Source organism: Castor canadensis, chromosome 9 (assembly GCF_047511655.1).
Source record: "Castor canadensis chromosome 9, mCasCan1.hap1v2, whole genome shotgun sequence".
Taxonomy (NCBI): domain Eukaryota; kingdom Metazoa; phylum Chordata; class Mammalia; order Rodentia; family Castoridae; genus Castor; species Castor canadensis.
In genome coordinates this window covers 120954735-120974414 of record NC_133394.1, presented here as the reverse complement: position 1 = coordinate 120974414, position 19680 = coordinate 120954735, and the positions used below count along the sequence as shown (strand labels likewise).

The 19680-nt window shown below is 39.6% G+C and overlaps 1 long non-coding RNA gene across 3 annotated transcripts in view; it reads left to right on the top strand.

Annotated features, from left to right (window-relative positions):
- Positions 1-19680, top strand: part of LOC141410981 (uncharacterized) — a 178806-nt gene that overhangs the window by 74938 nt on the left and 84188 nt on the right. For all 3 annotated transcript variants that reach the window (XR_012435819.1, XR_012435815.1, XR_012435817.1), the window contains exon 3: positions 18572-18628. This is a non-coding gene — a long non-coding RNA (uncharacterized lncRNA). The remainder of the gene's footprint in view (positions 1-18571; positions 18629-19680) is intronic.

Sequence of the window (19680 nt, the reverse complement as noted above, 5' to 3'; positions counted from 1 at the left end):
GTGATGGCACAGTTAATCACTGCGAGAATACGTTGTGAAAGAGACCTGTTTATCTCATGGCAGCCAGGAAACAGAGAGAGATAGGAGGAAGTAGGATCTCCATATCCTCTTCCTGAGCACATGCCCCAAGTCCTAACTTCCTTCCACTTACCCCACCTCCTAAGATTCTACCACTAGCTAGTACCACAGCTGGGGACCAATCCTTCAACTTGTGGACCTTTGGGGGACATTCAAGACTCAAACTATAGCATGGTCATAATTTATGCTTTACCCTAACACAATTTGGCATAAGGCATGTCTACCTTGGACCTCTTTCAAGGAAGTTTTTTTTTTTTTTCTTTTTGGTGGTCCTGGGGTTTGAACTCAGTGTCTTGTGCTTGCTAGGCAGGCACTCTTCCCTTGAGCCATTCCACCAGCCCTCAAGGAAGTATTTTTAAACTGATATAACAAGAAATCCTGCTATCAAGTAGATTTATGCACGTGTGTTTCTGTGAAAAAAAGCCTGAAGGGCAATGCAAATATATTTTTTAAATAAAATCTGTGAGTCCAGGTGTGTCTTGAGTGTTGAATAATTTTTTGAATTTTTTTGCTGTTATGAAGGCACAACTGTATTTTCAATATAGTGGTAGATTGAAATAGGAGTGGAGAAGTTGGAAGGCTGCAAGCCCAGAGATGGCTGGTAAGTGAGAATGCCTGTGAATGGCCCTAAAACCAACCAGCTAAAGCAAGCATCACTATGTGGGCCACCACGTTCTAACCCTGCCTGTCTGACAAGGTCTATTTTGACATTCGGATTAGAAAGCAGTGCTCAGACAGTTAGATTCCCATGTGATGTGGCCTAAATTACAGTCTCAGTGCCCTGAGACACAGGGGATTTGTTATAAAATTATTTTGTATCTCTATGGCATCCCCAAGACTTATTTAATCCTCTTTGGAAGTTTCAAGAATACATAAGAATTATGTATTCTTGAAGCATAAACATCTTGTTGGGGATTATGTTTTTTTTTATTTAACCTTTTCATTTGAAAATTTTCAGTCCTACTGAAAAGTTGTAAGAATAATAAGACTTGCCATATATGTTCACCATAATCAAGACCTTGATAATATTTTGTCATAGTTGCTCTCTCACATATGTCATATCTCATATCCTAGACATGGTATAATATATTTTGTTTATTTTTATTGAACCTTTTCAAAGTAAGTTGTAGAGCTTATAACAACATCAGTAAATATTTCCTAACAACATTCAGTGCTTCAACATTGGGACATTGTGGACTTTAAAAAAACCATTTTACTAGCATGTATTAGTTGCACAGGGGAATTTCATTGTGACATTTCCATATATGCTTACACTATACTTTGCTTATATTCACCCCCTCCATCATTTTCTCTCACACTTCTTCCCCCTTTCTTAAAATAATTTCAACAGGTTTCATTGTTCTGTTTTCATACAAGTATATTAAGTACCTTGACCATATTTACCCTCCTTCACCTTCGCTATTTATCCTACCCTCTCTCATTAGTACCCCCTGCTTTTCATTTATTTATTTATTTTTATTTTATCATTTTTACATTTACTCACATGTGTATACATTGTTCAGGCCACCTCCCTCCACCTTCCAGGCAGAACCTGTTTCACCCTCTTGTTGGCCTCTGCCAGTTTAAGATTACTTTATTCCCTCCTCTACAGGGAGCACATCAACCACATTCAAGTTTTAGGTTTCCTTCCCTTTCCCTACCCCTCCTGTGTTCAGTCTTGCTTTAGTGTATGACCCATATCCAAAAATATTACTGCATTTGTTTTAGGTCTATAATCCGTCTATGAGGGAGAACATGCAATTTTTGGCCTTCTGAGCCTGACTAACTTTGCTTAAGATAATGTTCTCCAGTTCCATCCATTTACTTGCAAATGACAGAATTTATTCTTCTTTTCTTTGTGGCTGAGTAAAATTCCATTGTGTATCAGTACCACATTTTCTTAATCCATTCGTCCATAGTGGGGCATCTTGGCTGTTTCCATAACTTGGCTATTGTAATAGTGCTGCAATAAACATGGGTGTGCAGGTGCCTTCATAATAATCAGAGTCACATTCCTTTGGGTATATCCCAGGAGTGGGATTGCTGGTGCTCTGATTATTTTTGAGACAGGGTCTTGCTTTTTGCCCATACTGACCTGTACCTCAATCCTCCTATTGTGTGCTACCTGCTGTCACTGGGATGACAGGTATGCACCACCAAGCCCAAGTTTTTTTCTGTTGTGATGGGGTCTCAAGAACTTTTTTCTGAGGTTGGCCTGGAACTGCTATCCTGCTGATCTCAGCTTCCCAAGTAGCTAGGATTACAAGCATGAGCCACTACTGCTCAGCTATGACTGACATTTGTGAACAGTACATGCCCTTTATTTCATAAAATTTCACCCAATTTGAGTTTACCTGACTGTTTTCTTATGATTTGTTTCAAGGTATGCATCTTTGCCAGGAATGCCACTAAAGTGACATTGTGCCTTTCTCAGGAAATTTGTAATGTTAATTTGAAAATTTTCAAGGATTTCAGAACATACTTCAGTAGTTTAATTCTTATTTGTTAAAATGAGAACTTTGGAGTATTTCTTAGTTGGAAAATTCTCCTTGAAAATTTTTTTCCTGAAACAATAGAGACATAGAGCTGCCTCAGTTTCTTGATTAAAAAAAAAAGTGTAGATTCCACTTTCTAGTGTTTATTATGAGATAGAATGGTGCCATGTGTTTGATATCTTAGGCACTTCTCTAAGATGCCTTCTAATCAGGAGAATTCAATTGTGTTAGAAGTCTGTGGGTGTTAATAAATCACCCTTCCTCTTCTACAGGTTCTCAGCAATTGAGAATACAAGGATCAAATTCTTATCAGCATTTTAGCCAGTAACAGGACATGGCAAGGCCTTCTACCTTCCTCTCCAAAGCAGAATGTCCTTGCCATGTGCACCTTGGCCATTTTCAGCCCTTATGGTAAAGGTCACAACCTGAGAGGCCTACCAGAGGAAGGCCTGGTTAGTCTGTTTTCTAGTTGGGAGAGGAAACACAGCTGCCCATGATGTACATGCAGATCTGAGAGGCTGAGTGCAGTGACAACAGGGGGCCAAAACTGGTTGTCACTCTCCACAGTGATCCTGCCTCCTGTGTAATATGGCGTGTGACTATCCTGCTCTTCCCCATCTCTTTCTGTCCCATGGGAAGGAGCTGATGACAGATGAGAGACATAAAGTACAGGTGTTCTCAAAACTCTCCCCTAGCGGACAGGAGCTGGAGGATCGTCTATAGTTTGGGTGAGAATGTGAGGATGAAGGAAATGCTCTTCCTATAACATTGTCCTCATTTATTTTTTTGTTACACCAGAAGGGAAGGAAGATGAGAAGTCTGCTTGCAAAGTGAAGTCCTATCTTTCTAACAAATGCTGCAGAGGACCAGGGATGTTAATCCCTTTCCAACTTTGGAAAGCCCTTGAAGAGGAACTCAATTTGTCAGTTTGAGAATGTATTTAGAAAGTTACTAACACAGTCTTTCTTGCACTTTTTCTTCTTTTAAAAAAAATTTAAATTGATTTGTTTAGCTGGTATATAAAGCATAAAAATTACACACATTTATGGAGTACCATGTGAAGTTTTAATATATGTATACATTATGTAATGTTCAAGCCAGATTGAACCTATGTATGCCCCCAAACATTTATCATTTCCTTATTGTGAAGACATTCAAAAATCCTCCTAGTTTTTTGGAACATACAGAACAATATCATGATCTATAGTCACCCTCCCATGCAATAGCACATTAGAACTTCTGTCTTTTTAAAATTATTGTTGTACTGGGAAGTACATGGGTACATTGGGACATTAATAAAAGTTCTTACAATATATCATAGTTGAATTCACCCCCTCCACATCCCCCATTTCTGGAGTGGTTTCAACAGGTCTCATTTTTCCATTTTCATATATGAGTACATAACATTTCCACCATATTAACCTCCTGCACCTTTCCTTACATCCTTCCCCTCTGACTGTTACTAACCCCCAGTCAGGACCTGTTTTACCTCCCTGTCCTCTGTTTTTGAAAGAGACATTTTTATTATTATAAGATAATTGTATAGGGGGTTTCATTGTGACATTTCCATAATACATATATATTATAACCTGAATTGGTCCATTCCTTCTATTTTTCTCCTTTTAACTTAGTTCCCTTCTTATGGTTATTCCTAAAGGTTTTAAAATTCTATATTCATTCTTGTATAGAAAGTACATCAACCATATTCACCTTCTTAACTTCCTTCTTTTATCCTCCCTCACCTGTTAGTGATCTCTCCTTAGCATGACCTGTTTTTCATAACATTGTTTATATTTGCTTTAGATCTATATTCCACATATGACAGAAAGCATGCAGACTTTGGCTTTCTGAACCTGGTTAACTTAATATTATGTTCTCTATTTCCAACAATTTACCTGTGAATGACAAAATTTCATTCTTCTTTATGGTTTAATAAAATTCCATTGTGTATAAATACCTCATTTTCTTAATCCCTTCATCAGTAGTGGGGCATCTTGGCTATTTCCATAGCTTAGCTATTGTGCATAATGCTGCAATAAACATGGGTGTGCAGGTTCTGGAATTAGCCTTGTTGTATAAGATTTTTCTTTGAGCTACATGAAGTGTTCAGGCTGAAGTTGGTAACAACATTGCAGATGTTAGATTCCTTCAAGTTGAAAGGACCCTGAGGATGTCTCTATTACTTTGGGTGATGGGACTTCTAACGCTAATTCGCTACCCACTGATCAATCTTTCTCCAACCTTTTTAAAATATTTCGTATATAAGTGAGATTATGTGGTACTTGTCTTTCCGTATCTGTCTTATTTTACTTAACAATATCTAGTTCCATCCATGTTGTTTCAAATGACAGGATTTCATTCTCTTTTTATGGCTAAATGATGTTCTATTACACATATATAGCACATTTTCTTCATCTATTCAATTGTTGATGGATTTCTATGTTGATTACATTTTTTGGTTATTGTAAATAGTGCTGCAATGAATATGGAAGTGTAGATGTTTCCTTAACATACTGATTTCATTTCCTTTGGAATCTATACCCAGTAGTGGGATTACTGGATCACATGGTAGTTATATTTGTAATTTCTGGAGGAACTTCCATACTGTTTTCCATAATATCTCTACTAATTTGTTTTCCCACTGGCAGCGTGCAAGAATTGCCTTTTATCCACATCCATGCCAGCATTTATTATCTTTGGTTTTTTGATAACTGGAGTCTGGTGATATCTTATTTTGGTTTTGATTTGCACTTCCCTGAGGATTAGTGATGTTGAACTTTTTTTTTTCTTGTACCTGTTGGCCATTTGTAGTCATCTTTTGAGAAAGATCTACTTAGGTCTATTGCCTGTTTATAAATTGGGTCAGGAGAATTCCAAGATGGCGGCTAGAGGTAGGAAGCAGAAAGCGACCCTCCTATAGTGAAATCTTGGAGAGACGCTGGAGACACACTTTGCAGGCATAATCACCGGGAAAAGGCATAACTTTGACCCCTCCACACCTCCAGCCGGCGAAGAGAATCTCCACTTCACGTTAAACGGAGAACCGAGGAGGGCCCCCAGGCTGCCAGTGGCCGGCGCCCATACGGCTTGGGAAGATGCGGACCAGGTGAGCTTCGCGGTACCGCGGTAGCCCCACAGACAAGCCTGGGCCAGAGCAGCATAGCCCCCTGGACAGACTGACCTCCACCCGGGAAAAAAAGAGAAACTGAGTACTAAGCAGTAAGAACAGTTAAGACACGCTGGAAAGAGGGTGGGGCACCCTGAGCGCTGAAGATTGGGGGAAGGGAATCCTTCCCGGGACTGTAAATAAACAAGCCGGGCCGGCCGGAGAGGCTCTGGTGGGAGCGGGGTGCGCCCAGCAACCAGGAGCGGGGAAGCTTGTGAGAGGAGGGAAGACCCATTTCCCACGTGAACTGTAAATAAACATGCAGGCCTGACAACGCGGGGCAGTGTCACCTTTCCCAGTGCTTGGAAAGGGGAAAGCCTGTAGCAGAGGCCCCCGCACAGGAGAACTCTGAGCAAACAAAGCCTGTGGGACCAGGTGAGTGGTAGCTCACCCCAGAGATCTGCATAAATAACGCCCTCAGCTACAGGCTGAGAGCAGCAGGCAGGCAAGCCACAGTTGCAGATACCACTCTCAGAACTGCCTCCAGACGCTTTTTTTTTCTTTTTCTCCCTACCTTTGATGAGAGAACAACTGAATTACACCTGCAAGCCGAAAAACTTACTGAAACTGTATTGCATTTGAACTGGGGACACTTGGGGGGGGCTTTTTTTTTTTTTTCTTCTCTGTGTGTGTGAGTGTAGTTTTGTTCTACTTTATGCATCCCCTTTGATGAGACAACTACAGAACAACATCTGAGGCACCAACTCCAAGACTGGAGATTGAGACGGACATCCAAATTATTAAGACTGAAATTGCATTGCATATAAACCTGGAAGTTTTTTGGTTTTTTTTTTTTAATTTTTCTATTTTCCATTTTATTTTAATTCATTTTTATATATAGATATTACTTTCATATACTTATTTTTTATTTTTTTTATCTTTGATTTTCAATCCTCTCTCTGTCTCTCTTGTCTGTTCAGCTTACTGTCGATTAGTACACTAACACTCCCTGTTTATACCTTTGAAACTCTCTTGTCTGATACCTTGTTCTGCTTTCTCCCTCTTGTCTGTATATTTGTTTCCCCCTTTTCTTTAACTTCTTGCTTTCCATCTCAGCTCACTCTTCCATTCTCAATATTACCATTGTTATTATTACAAGCTAGAAAATACTTAATTACACACAGTACAGGGACAGTAACAACACCAAGGACAATGACGGGAAGACAGAAAAAACAAGGAAACCAGTTTCCCCACAGCAAAAAATTAGTACAGGAACCAGAGGGGAATGAAGAGAACAGAAACTCAGATCCAGACTCCAACAAAATGAAGATAAACTATGCCAAAGGACCCAATGAAGCCCACAAGAATAATTTAAAAGAAGATATACTACAAGTACTCAATGAGAATTTTATAGAGATGATACTGGATAGGGTCAACCAAAATGTACAGGAGACACTCAAGAAATTCCAAGACAATAAAAATAGAGAATTTGAAAAAGCAAAAGAAGAAATAAAGGAAACCATAGAAGCACTGTATAAACACCAAAGTGAAAGAGAGAACACAATGAATAAATGGATAAATGAACTCAGGACAAAAGTAGACAACAATAAAGAAGAAAACAGCCAGGATATGGAAAACCTCAGAAAAAAGAACGAAACAGAACTGCAAAACAAAACGGAAGGCCAATCCAGCAGAATAGAACAAACAGAAGACAGAATCTCAGAACTTGAAGATGAAATGGTAATTAAAGGAAAAACTGAAGAACTATTAATTGAACAACTCAAGACCTGTGAAAAGAAAATGCAAGAACTCACCGACTCCATCAAAAGACCAAACTTGAGAATCATGGGCATCGAAGAAGGAGAAGAGGTGCAAGCGAAGGGAATGCGTAATATATTCAACAAAATAATAACGGAAAATTTCCCAAATCTAGAGAAAGATATTCCCATACAAATGCAAGAGGCCTCCAGGACACCAAACAGACCAGATCAAAATAGAACTACTCCACGACATATCATCATTAAAACAACAAGTTCAGAAACTAAGGAAAGAATATTGAAGGCTGCAAGAGAGAAAAAACAAGTAACATACAAAGGTAAACCCATCAAAATCACAGCAGACTTCTCAACAGAAACATTAAAAGCAAGAAGAGCGTGGGGTGAGATCTTCCGGGCACTGAATGAAAATAACTTCAACCCCAGGATACTCTACGCAGCAAAGCTATCATTCAAAATAGATGGAGCAATAAAAGTCTTCCATGATAAGCAGAAACTAAAACATTATGTGACCACAAAGCCACCATTACAAAAGATTCTTCAAGGGATCCTGCACACAGAAAGTGACACCCAACTTAACCATGAAAAGGCAGGCAGCACCAAACCACAGGATAAGAAAAAGCAAGACAGTAGAGAGTAACATCAAGTTAGGTACACACAATCAAACCTTCAAACAACTAAGATAACTAAATGGCAGGAATCACCACATACCTATCAGTACTAATGTTTAATGTTAATGGACTTAATTCACCCATCAAAAGACACCGTTTGACAAAATGGATTAAAAAAGAAGATCCAACAATTTGTTGCTTACAGGAGACTCATCTCACCGACAGAAATAAGCATATGCTTAGGATGAAAGGCTGGAAGAAGATTTACCAAGCCAATGGCCCCCGAAAACAAGCAGGAATAGCAATACTTATCTCTGACAAAGTAGACTTCAAACCTACATTCATCAAACGAGATAAAGAAGGACATTTCATACTAATAAAAGGGGAAATAGACCAAAAGGAAATAATAATCATCAATCTGTACGCACCCAATGTCAACACACCCAATTTCATCAAACATACCCTGAAAGACCTAAAAGCATATATAAACGCCAACACAGTGGTTGTGGGAGACTTTAACACTCCATTATCATCAATAGATAGGTCATCCAAACAAAAACTCAATAAAGAAATCCAAGATCTAAAATATGCAATAGATCAAGTGGACCTAGTAGATGTCTACAGAACATTTCATCCAACCTCTACACAATATACATTCTTCTCAGCAGCCCATGGAACCTTCTCCAAAATAGATCATATCCTAGGGCACAAAGCAAGCCTCAGCAAATATAAGAAAATGGAAATAATACCATGCATACTATCTGACCACAATGCAGTAAAAGTAGAACTCAACAACAAAAGTAAAGACAAAAAACATGCAAAGAGCTGGAAACTAAATAACTCATTACTTAATGAAGAATGGATCATCGATGCAATAAAAGAGGAAATTAAAAAGTTCCTAGAAGTCAATGAAAATGAAAACACAACCTACCGGAACCTATGGGACACAGCTAAGGCAGTCTTGAGAGGAAAGTTTATAGCCATGAGTGCATATATTAAAAAGATTGAAAGATCCCAAATCAATGACCTAATGATACATCTCAAACTCCTAGAAAAACAAGAACAAGCAAATCCCAAAACAAATAGAAGGAGAGAAATAATAAAAATAAGAGCTGAAATCAACGAAATAGGAACCAAAAAAACCATACAAAGAATTAATGAAACAAAAAGTTGGTTCTCTGAAAAAATAAACAAGATCGATAGACCCCTGGCAAACCTGACTAAAATGAGGAGAGAAAAAACCCAAATTAGTAGAATTAGGGATGCAAAAGGGGAGATAATGACAAACACCATGGAAGTCCAGGAAATCATCAGAGACTACTTTGAGAACCTATATTCAAATAAATTTGAAAATCTAAAAGAAATGGACAGATTTCTAGATACATATGATCATCCAAAACTGAACCAAGAGGAAATTAATCACCTGAACAGACCTATAACACAAAATGAAATTGAAGCAGCAATCAAGAGTCTCCCCAAAAAGAAAAGTCCAGGACCTGATGGATTCTCTGCTGAATTCTATCAGACCTTTAAAGAAGAACTGATACCAACCCTCCTTAAACTGTTCCATGAAATAGAAAGGGAAGGAAAACTGCCAAACACATTTTATGAAGCCAGTATTACACTTATCCCAAAACCAGGCAAAGACACCTCCAAAAAGGAGAACTATAGGCCAATCTCCTTAATGAACATTGATGCAAAAATCCTCAACAAAATAATGGCAAACCGAATTCAGCAACACATCAAAAAGATTATTCACCACGACCAGGTAGGCTTCATCCCAGGGATGCAGGGGTGGTTCAACATACGAAAATCAATAAACGTAATAAACCACATTAACAGAAGCAAAGACAAAAACCACTTGATCATCTCAATAGACGCAGAAAAAGCCTTTGATAAGATCCAACATCATTTCATGATAAAAGCTCTAAGAAAACTAGGAATAGAAGGAAATTACCTCAACATTATAAAAGCTATATATGACAAACCTACAGCCAGCATTATACTTAATGGAGAAAAATTAAAACCATTCCCTCTAAAATCAGGAACCAGACAAGGATGCCCACTATCTCCACTCCTATTCAACATAGTACTGGAATTCCTAGCCAGAGCAATTAGGCAAGAAGAAGGAATAAAAGGAATACAAATAGGTAAAGAAACTGTCAAAATATCCCTATTTGCAGACGACATGATCCTATACCTTAAAGACCCAAAAAACTCTACTCAGAAGCTTCTAGACATCATCAATAGCTATAGCAAGGTAGCAGGATATAAAATCAACATAGAAAAATCATTAGCATTTCTATACACTAACAATGAGCAAACGGAAAAAGAATGTATGAAAACAATTCCATTTACAATAGCCTCAAACAAAATCAAATACCTAGGTGTAAACCTAACAAAAAGATGTGAAAGACCTCTACAAGGAAAACTATACACTTCTGAAGAAAGAGATTGAGGAAGACTATAGAAAGTGGAGATATCTCCCATGCTCATGGATTGGTAGAATCAACATAGTAAAAATGTCGATACTCCCCAAAGTAATCTACATGTTTAATGCAATTCCCATCAAAATTCCAATGACATTCATTAAAGAGATTGAAAAATCTACCATTAAGTTTATATTGAAACACAAGAGGCCACGAATAGCCAAGGCAATACTCAGTCAAAAGAACAATGCAGGAGGTATCACAATACCTGACTTCAAACTATATTACAAAGCAATAACAATAAAAACAGCATGGTACTGGCACAAAAACAGACATGAAGACCAGTGGAACAGAATAGAGGATCCAGATATGAAGCCACACAACTATGAGCAACTTATCTTTGACAAAGGAGCTAAAAATATACGATGGAGAAATAGCAGCCTCTTCAACAAAAACTGCTGGGAAAACTGGTTAGCAGCCTGCAAAAAACTGAAACTAGATCCATGTATATCACCCTATACCAAGATTAACTCAAAATGGATCAAGGATCTTAATATCAGACCCCAAACTCTTAAGTCGATACAAGAAAGAGTAGGAAATACTCTGGAGTTAGTAGGTATAGGTAAGAACTTTCTCAATGAAACCCCAGCAGCACAGCAACTAAGAGATAGCATAGATAAATGGGACCTCATAAAACTAAAAAGCTTCTGTTCATCAAAAGAAATGGTCTCTAAACTGAAGAGAACACCCACAGAGTGGGAGAAAATATTTGCCAATTATACATCAGACAAAGGACTGATAACCAGAATATACAGGGAACTTAAAAAACTAAATTCTCCCAAAACTAATGAACCAATAAAGAAATGGGCATGTGAACTAAACAGAACTTTCTCAAAAGAAGAAATTCAAATGGCCAGAAAACACATGAAAAAATGCTCACCATCTCTAGCAATAAAGGAAATGCAAATTAAAACCACACTAAGATTCCACCTCACCCCTGTTAGAATAGCCATCATCAGCAACACCACCAACAACAGGTGTTGGCGAGGATGCGGGGAAAAAGGAACCCTCTTACACTGTTGGTGGGAATGTAGCAATACCACTCTTGGGGATATACCCAAAAGACTGTTACTCCAGAGGCACCTGCACATCCATGTTTATTGCGGCACTATTCACAATAGCCAAGTTATGGAAACAGCCAAGATGCCCCAGCACTGACGAATGGATTAAGAAAATGTGGTATCTATACACAATGGAATTTTATGCAGCCATGAAGAAGAACGAAATGTTATCATTCGCTGGTAAATGGATGGAATTGGAGAACATCATTCTGAGTGAGGTTAGCCCGGCCCAAAAGACCAAAAATCGTATGTTCTCCCTGATATGTGGACATTAGATCAAGGGCAAACACAACAAGGGGATTGGACTATGAGCACATGATAAAAGCGAGAGCACATAAGGGAGGGGTGAGGATAGGTAAGACACCTAAAAAACTAGCTAGCATTTGTTGCCCTTAATGCAGAGAAACTAAAGCAGATACCTTAAAGCAACTGAGGCCAATAGGAAAAGGGGACCAGGAACTAGAGAAAAGGTTAGATCAAAAAGAATTAACCTAGAAGGTAACACCCACGCACAGGAAATCAATGTGAGTCAATGCCCTGTATAGCTATCCGTATCTCAACCAGCAAAACCCCTTGTTCCTTCCTATTATTGCTTATACTCTCTCTACAACAAAATTAGAAATAAGGGCAAAATAGTTTCTGCTGGGTATTGAGGGGGGGGAGCGGGAGGGGGTGGAGTGGGTGGTAAGGGAGGGGGTGGGGGCAGGGGGGAGAAATGAACCAAGCCTTGTATGCACATATGAATAATAAAAGAAAAATGAAAAAAAAAATAAATAAAATAAATTGGGTCATTTGGGTTTTTTCCTTTTGAGTTTGTCAAGCTCTTCATAGATTTATTTTTCCTTTTTAAAAAAAACTTAAAGTTACAAAATTTACAAAAGCACCCTTTTCATCTTTTTCCTCTGCTATTCATTTCTTCTTCCCCAAGACACTGGTGTTCTCTGTTTCTTTCCCTGTACTGTTTCTAAAAATCTATTCCCCAGTGCCCATGTCACAAGCATTTGCTTTCAGACAAGTCATAATCACCTGGAGTCTCCTCTTTCCACCCCTCCTGTCCATCTCGCCTTAGTCTTTTTTAAATTTACAATCAGGTCCCGAAGAGGTGTCAGCATGACATAAGAGACTCACATATATACATGTATATTTGTCTCCTGGTTTGTCATTGTCAAATACAAATGACTGAAGAATTCCTCATTTAGTCAGTAAGTCAACCACATTTGTTACTCTCTTTTGTGCTACAAGTGACACAAGAAGTACAAAGAATTTTCCTCTTGGTTTAGAAGGCTTGAGAGTTTAGTTAGGAGGAAAAAGTCAATGAAAACAGCCTTTAAATCATGTGACCTTGACTGTGGGTATCAAGGTTGTCTAGAGAAGAAAGGGGAATATAAACTACAGTATTTGAGAAGAGCTTTGTGGAAAATCTAAGTCCATTTTTTGTTGCTATAATTGAATACCACAACCTGGGTAAGTTTTACAGAATAAAAATTTATTCAACTCATGGCTCTGAAGGTTCAATATCAAGAGGGTCTTCTTGTTGATGATGACCTTCATCTTCTTGGTGATGACCTTCTGCCAAGTACCAACACTGCACAGGGCATCACAAGGCAAGGCAGAGCAAGTTAGCCTTCTTGGGTCACACATCCTCTTATAAAGCCACTAATTGCATCAGGGGGACCTCATCCTCATGACCTGATCTAATCCTAATTACTTCTCAAAGACTACAGCTACAAATGCCACAAACATATGACACTGGGGATTAAGTTTCCAATACAGGGACTCTGGGAGACACACTCAATTCATAGCAGAGAGATAGAACTTGAACTGGGGTTTGAAGAGCAAGAGATGCCCAGTGGGTGCTGGGGAGGGAGAACATTATAGGTGTAGCTACTTAAATGACACCTTTGTTTTCCCAATGGCAGACGGTTCCTGATTCAGGTCCCTACTGTTTCTTTTTCCTTTCCCTTTTTTTCTTTTCATGCTTTCTGACTGTTTTGGTTTTGTTGTTGTTGTTGTCGTCGCTGTTTGGTTGGTTGGCTTTGATTTTTTGAGACAGGGTCCTCCTATGTAACCCAGGCTGGCTTTGAACTCATGATCCTCCAGCTTTAGCCTCCTCAGTGTTGAGGTTATAAGTGTATACCACCATACCTGGTTCTTGTTTATTTTTTATCTCCCTCCATAAGAAGGTAAGTTCTGTAAGTATAGAAATTTTTTGAAAAAGTTATCATATACTGATAGTATGAGGAGATTTTACTGTGATACTTTCATAAGTGAATACACTGTACTTTGAACAAGTTCAAGGCATAGAGGTTTTTGTCTTTTCTTTCCTGTTGTAACTCCAACACCTAGACACTAGCTTGTAGAAGTGGAGGGGCACTGAGAATACTTCTTTGAAGGTTTGCTTGAATAAACCTACAATAGACAAAGGAGAAAGGTACAAATTTACTAACATGCACAGGGGAAAACCACATCACAGAAGTCATACACAAAGGATGGGCCTCTCAGAAGGGCCAGATAATTGAGGCTTAACTAACTTCCTGAGCAGCAGAGAGGTACAGAGAGTTGGCTAGGGAAGGGCTGGGGTAAGGATGACTACAGGAATGAGTGGAGGAATGCAAGCAGACATAGATTGTCTATTATGTAAATAAAGTCTGGGGGTGGGGTGGGGTATCCAGGGCTTGGAGACCTTAGGTCTCTTCTTTCTCCAGCAGTTAATCTTTCTTGGTTAATGAGACTTCATAGCGATTGCATTCCTTCTAGGATGGAGCTTCAGAGGAAGCCCCTCTGTATGCTTTGGGAGAGAAAAGATGTTAAAAGACATGGCCCATGGTACAATGGTTAAGGGGAGGTCAGAGAAAAACCTGGAGTTTATTACTTTTGTTCAGAGTTGTCATACTTTGGGGTTCAGAGTGTCATTTTCTGAGCCCCAACTGTAGGTAGTCAGGGATTGTTTTAGGAACAAGAGTGAGTAAAGCCATCCCTGCTTTCCACAGACTGAAACTGAGAAGAGAGAGGGTCCATGAGCTCTGGCCCTTGTTTTGCATTTATAAGGAAACAGCTGCTAAAGACCTGTGGCTCAGAGCTGGGCCTCTTTCTTATTTTCTGCTGCCTGAAGACATACAATTTGAAAGTAGGAAATAAAGGAAAGAAGCTAAACACTGTTCAGCATATTAATGTGACAAACTGACTTGCCGAGAGAGCAGCACCTTGAAATGTAGGAGCAGTTACAAGTGATTTCCCATCATCTTCCCAGGTTCAGGTGATGCACCTGAACTGCATGCTCTCCCTCCATCACCCCTCTGCATTACCCCTCCCCCATGCTGTGATGCCCATATTTATATCTCTTATTCTAGCATCTCCACTGGATACGTTTTCTAAATTTTATTCCCCTCCCCCATTACTAAAATGACCCTCAACCACTCCCTCCTTGCCCTGTCCCCCTACTGAGTTTTCACCATCTCTGTACTTGGTACCATCACTTACATAGCTAGCTGCTCATGTCCCAAATCCTCCACTCATTCTTTGTTTTTTGGAAGAACTGGAGTTTGAACTCAGGGCTTAGCACTTGCACAGCAGACACTCTACTACTTGAGACACACCTCCAGTTCATTTTTGCTCTGGTTATTTTAGAAATGGAGCCTTTGAACTATTTGCTTGGACCAACTTTGAACCACGATCCTCCAGATCTCAGCTTCCAAAATAGTTAGGATTACAGGCATGAGCTATCAGCACCCGGCTCCTCTGGTCATTCTTGATTCCTTTTTTTCCCCACTCCTACATCTCATTCACTGGCAAGCTCTAGGCAAGACCCTGTTTACTGTCCATTTCTACCACTGTCACCTGGTCCAGTCACCATCACTTCCCCTCTATACTCCTGTCAGATGGCTCGAGTGGATCTTCTGCTTTCATCCTTTCCCCAGGAATTTTCTCACAGGTGGGCCTGAGGGAGTGCTTTCAAGGATGTAAAGCTAATCCTGCCACCTTCTGCCTAAACCCTTCCATGTCTTCCCATCACTTTTCCACACGAGGACCTGCCTTCTTCTCCAGCTGATCACATATTATGCTCCACCTCCTTCACTACTTTGTCTTATTTTTCTTCTTCCACAGAAGCTCTTCCTGCTTTTGTCTTTTGCACTTGCTGTTCCCTGTCTCTGGAATGCTCTATCGCACAATGCTGCTAAACTGTGTTCATTAATCAGGTTATCTACTCAAAAGAGCCTTTCCTAACCACCTAACCTATAGTCTATAGATGTTAGGTTGCCTTCCAACCTATAGTCTACCTCCTTTTACAATACCTAGACTTTGTAAGCAGTATCAGGAATCTTTTTGGTTGTGTCTATCTCCCTGCATCGTTATAATCCCAGCAGAACACATCCCACTTAAATGGTTAGTTGAGGATAGATAATAAAATGACCCTTCACAAGGACTTACATGGGTTAAGCGAAACCAACCAGGGATGGTGGTGCTCTTTTTAGCAACATCAGGGAACTGTTATTGCCTGTAGGTCTGAACAGCTTGGAGACAGCTATTAAACCTGGAGAGAACAGCTGTGGTACATAGGAAAAAACTCCAGTGAGGATTGTGAGCCAGCAGGGCTGGTGTTGGAGGATAGACACTTAGACCTCATTCTCCTGCTTCCTTCCAGTCTTCTCACTACCCTAAGCCAACAAGAAGCCAAGGCTACCAGTTGGCAGTCCCATAAAGGTCATTTTCTCCAGACACAGAGTAGGCTTGAGAAGAATGAAGAGAGGATCTAGAAGAACACACAGAAGATATCCAGTGCATGCCTCCAGGAGAGCACAAGCTTTAGGAGAGGAGCAACCATCCCCAAAGTTGAGGAGAGTTCCTGGCACACAAAATACCCAATAAATATTTGTAGAATAACAAAAGAACAAATGAGACTTCTTTGTCTTTGGGGACAAAGCCCAATAGTTATTATCTATGAAACTAGGAGCATAAGTAGGTGTACTTTCAGTTCATGCCCATGAGGTTAGAGTGGTTCACTTTGGAAGATTTGTTTCCTCCCTATTATGGGCTATCCTGTGCAGCTGGGAGACCTGGTCAAGGGGTTGCTGTATACCTAACTACTCAGGTGGGGAGAGATATGTTTTGAGTTGGGCTGTGGGAAGGGAGAAATTTGGGATTAGGGCCAGTCTCCCAGAGGAGAGACAGGAGTTTCTCTAAAAATAGGTTGAGATTTGGGAGGTAGAAGCATAAAGGAGGAACTTTAACAGAAGCATGCAAACCTGAGGGTGGAGGGTTCCCCAGGAAAGATTTAACTACATGTGGTACATGAAAGACTGCTTGTCATACAATAATTTTTCCTTCAAGTCACAAAGCAGGGTGTTAATATCAAAAACATTTTTCTTAAGGAAGATATGCCAAGGCTCACTGCATGCAGACCTTCATTAAAGGACAATAAGTAATATATTTAGATTTGTTATTAGAAATTCTTCTCTTGATACCACATAATAATTAATGGAAGACTTGTCCTTTTGTTCAAGGTTTAATAGGTTTCACCTGGGCAATGTCTATTGGCACATTGTCATGGGCAGAGACCTCATGGGATTAGGCCTTAGACAAAGAAAGGTTCATTGTGGTCATCTCAAGTTTTGCTTGAGGAAAGGTTAGAAGTAGAGAGCCAGAGGGAGAGGGAAAAGTAAAGAGGAGGGGATGCAGAACACATTTTTAAGGAATGGGAGCTAAATTTTCAATTTCTTTTTGTACCATTTCATATGTATCATTCATTGATTGTCCATGACAATTTACAGCATTGGCAGTATTATTGCTTTCTTTCTAAAGATGGGTAAATGGAAAGCCAAGAAATTAAGCCAATTGTCCAAATCCCATAGCTAGGAAGTAGTGAAACCAGCCTCCTGCCTTTCATTTTCTTTCTCAAATCCATTTTTCCACATTAGAAAGAATTAGAATAAAAGGATTCCAGGAACATGATTGTGACATGAGGACCTTTCTTTTCCTTTCCCTTTACCTTGACTCTTCCCTGAACCAGCTCCCAAATGAGAATGAAGAATTGATAGGGCTGCCAAGCCCAGGAGGAATGAGAGAAAGGGAGAGGCTTCTGGCCATGAGTCAAGAGAGAAAGGGTACACTTTTGGTTCATGGTCTTTCTAATATTAATTTGGTTTGAGAAAAATCTTTCTTAAGTCTCTTCTTTTAAAAAAAGAGACAATGGATTAGGGTGAAAACATCTTCCTAACCCAATTGTGTCAACAATAATTAGTAAGAAATGGGGAAAATACACAGTTGAGTGATCAAAAGTGAATACTGTACAAGTCAATGCAATGATCATCATTTCTTGAATTTCAAGAGGATATAGGACAAAACTTTTTAGTGAACATGAAAATTTTGACTTTCAAGATTCTCCCCATTGCATGAAGTTTTTGTAAAATCAGAAAACCCCCTTTGTGTAAAGAAAGTTTTGGTTGGGGAAGGAGAGAAGCATGCTGACCCAAGACCTTCCTTTATTAGTTGATAAAAATAAAGAAAGCATGAAAGGACTAATTGTTGGGAAAAAGTTTAGGTTTGTGCAAGAAGAAACAGACAGTCACCTCTAGGTGCAGCCAAGCTATATGTTGGTGGGCAAGTATTAATATTTGGCCTGGCTATCTCCACAGAGCATGAGGCAAGGGAAGCCATGGATGGTAACACTCTTGTTCCATGTTCAATCAGATTGAGCTGAAGTTGAGAGAAGATTCCTCTGTCCTGCTGTGAAAGTAAAATAGCACTTACCAGTTGTGGTAGATACTGCTAATGCTCACTAATATTTCCAGTTCTCCCCTCCTTGGACATATGAAAACTATGTTTTCCTGAATCTGCACTAGTTGATTGGAACAATGGGACTGGCTCTAGCCAGTGTGCTAGGAGTAAAAGTGATGTTTGTCACCTCTAGCAAAAACATTTATAAGCTGATACATTTTTCATCTTCTTTCCCCTACCAGGGTGAATCATCTAGGATCACGTTGAGATGGAGATGCTTGAGATTGAAGCCTAGAATGGTGAGGACAGATGCCCCAAAGAGTCATCTGAATCTGCAAAGGAATTAGTGTTGAATTGAAAAAAAAAAACCTAAATGTTTATTGTGTTAGTGCCCTGAGATTTTTGGTAATGTCTGTTACCATGTCTAATCTAGCCTATCCTAATGGTTATGCTAGTGGATACACACACACACACACACACACACACACACACACACACACACTCACAGAGAGAGAGAGAGAGAGAGAGAAAGAGAGAGAGAAAGAGAGTCAAAGGAACATTCAAAATATTGTTGGTTCTAATTGTATTTCCCAATCCAGACAAATTAGAGAATAGATAGGAGTTTGGAAATGACTCCTTTGCCTTTACCCACCTTCTACTCAACTGGGACACTTGCACCTTTGGCTCTTAGGGATCCCTGATATAGTGGCTTCTCAGCTGTCATTGCTTACCCCCTACCCCAATCCCCTATGTTCTAACTCTCCCTACCAGGGTTTGGCAACATGCCTTTCCCAGCCTCTGGTGTGCCTTGCTGGTGGTTCTGTTTTGTTCTGAGGATGGGGTAAAGGCACTTAGGATTCATGTGTAAGGATCACCTCTAGGACAGCCAGAACTTTCTCCTATTAGGATGAACACCTCCTTGCAGGAACTCTGAGTATGAGGCTGGAAGAATACAGAATTCTGGTTCTCTGTTCATTAGTTTGTACAGTGTATCAGTAGGAGAGATTTATGTGTTTGAGGACAAGTAGCAAGAGGAAGGAAACAGAGCCCCTCTCCCACCATAGTAAGAGAGATGAGGTTTACCTCTGGCAGGATGGATACCCAGTAAACACTGATAATGATGGTGCCTGACTTTCCATTTATTTTTTAGCTTCTTCCCTAACCTGAATGCGGTGTCAAGGGAACTATTAATGACTGCTATTCAAAGACATGTGACTTGGTATTTATATATTACCTGCCCACTTCATAAAGTGTTAATGAATGTTTGCAAAGCTCTTTGAAATCCTCTGGTGAAAGGTGCGACGTTAAGTGAAAAATATTATTATTATTATTGGAAGATAATAGACAGCTT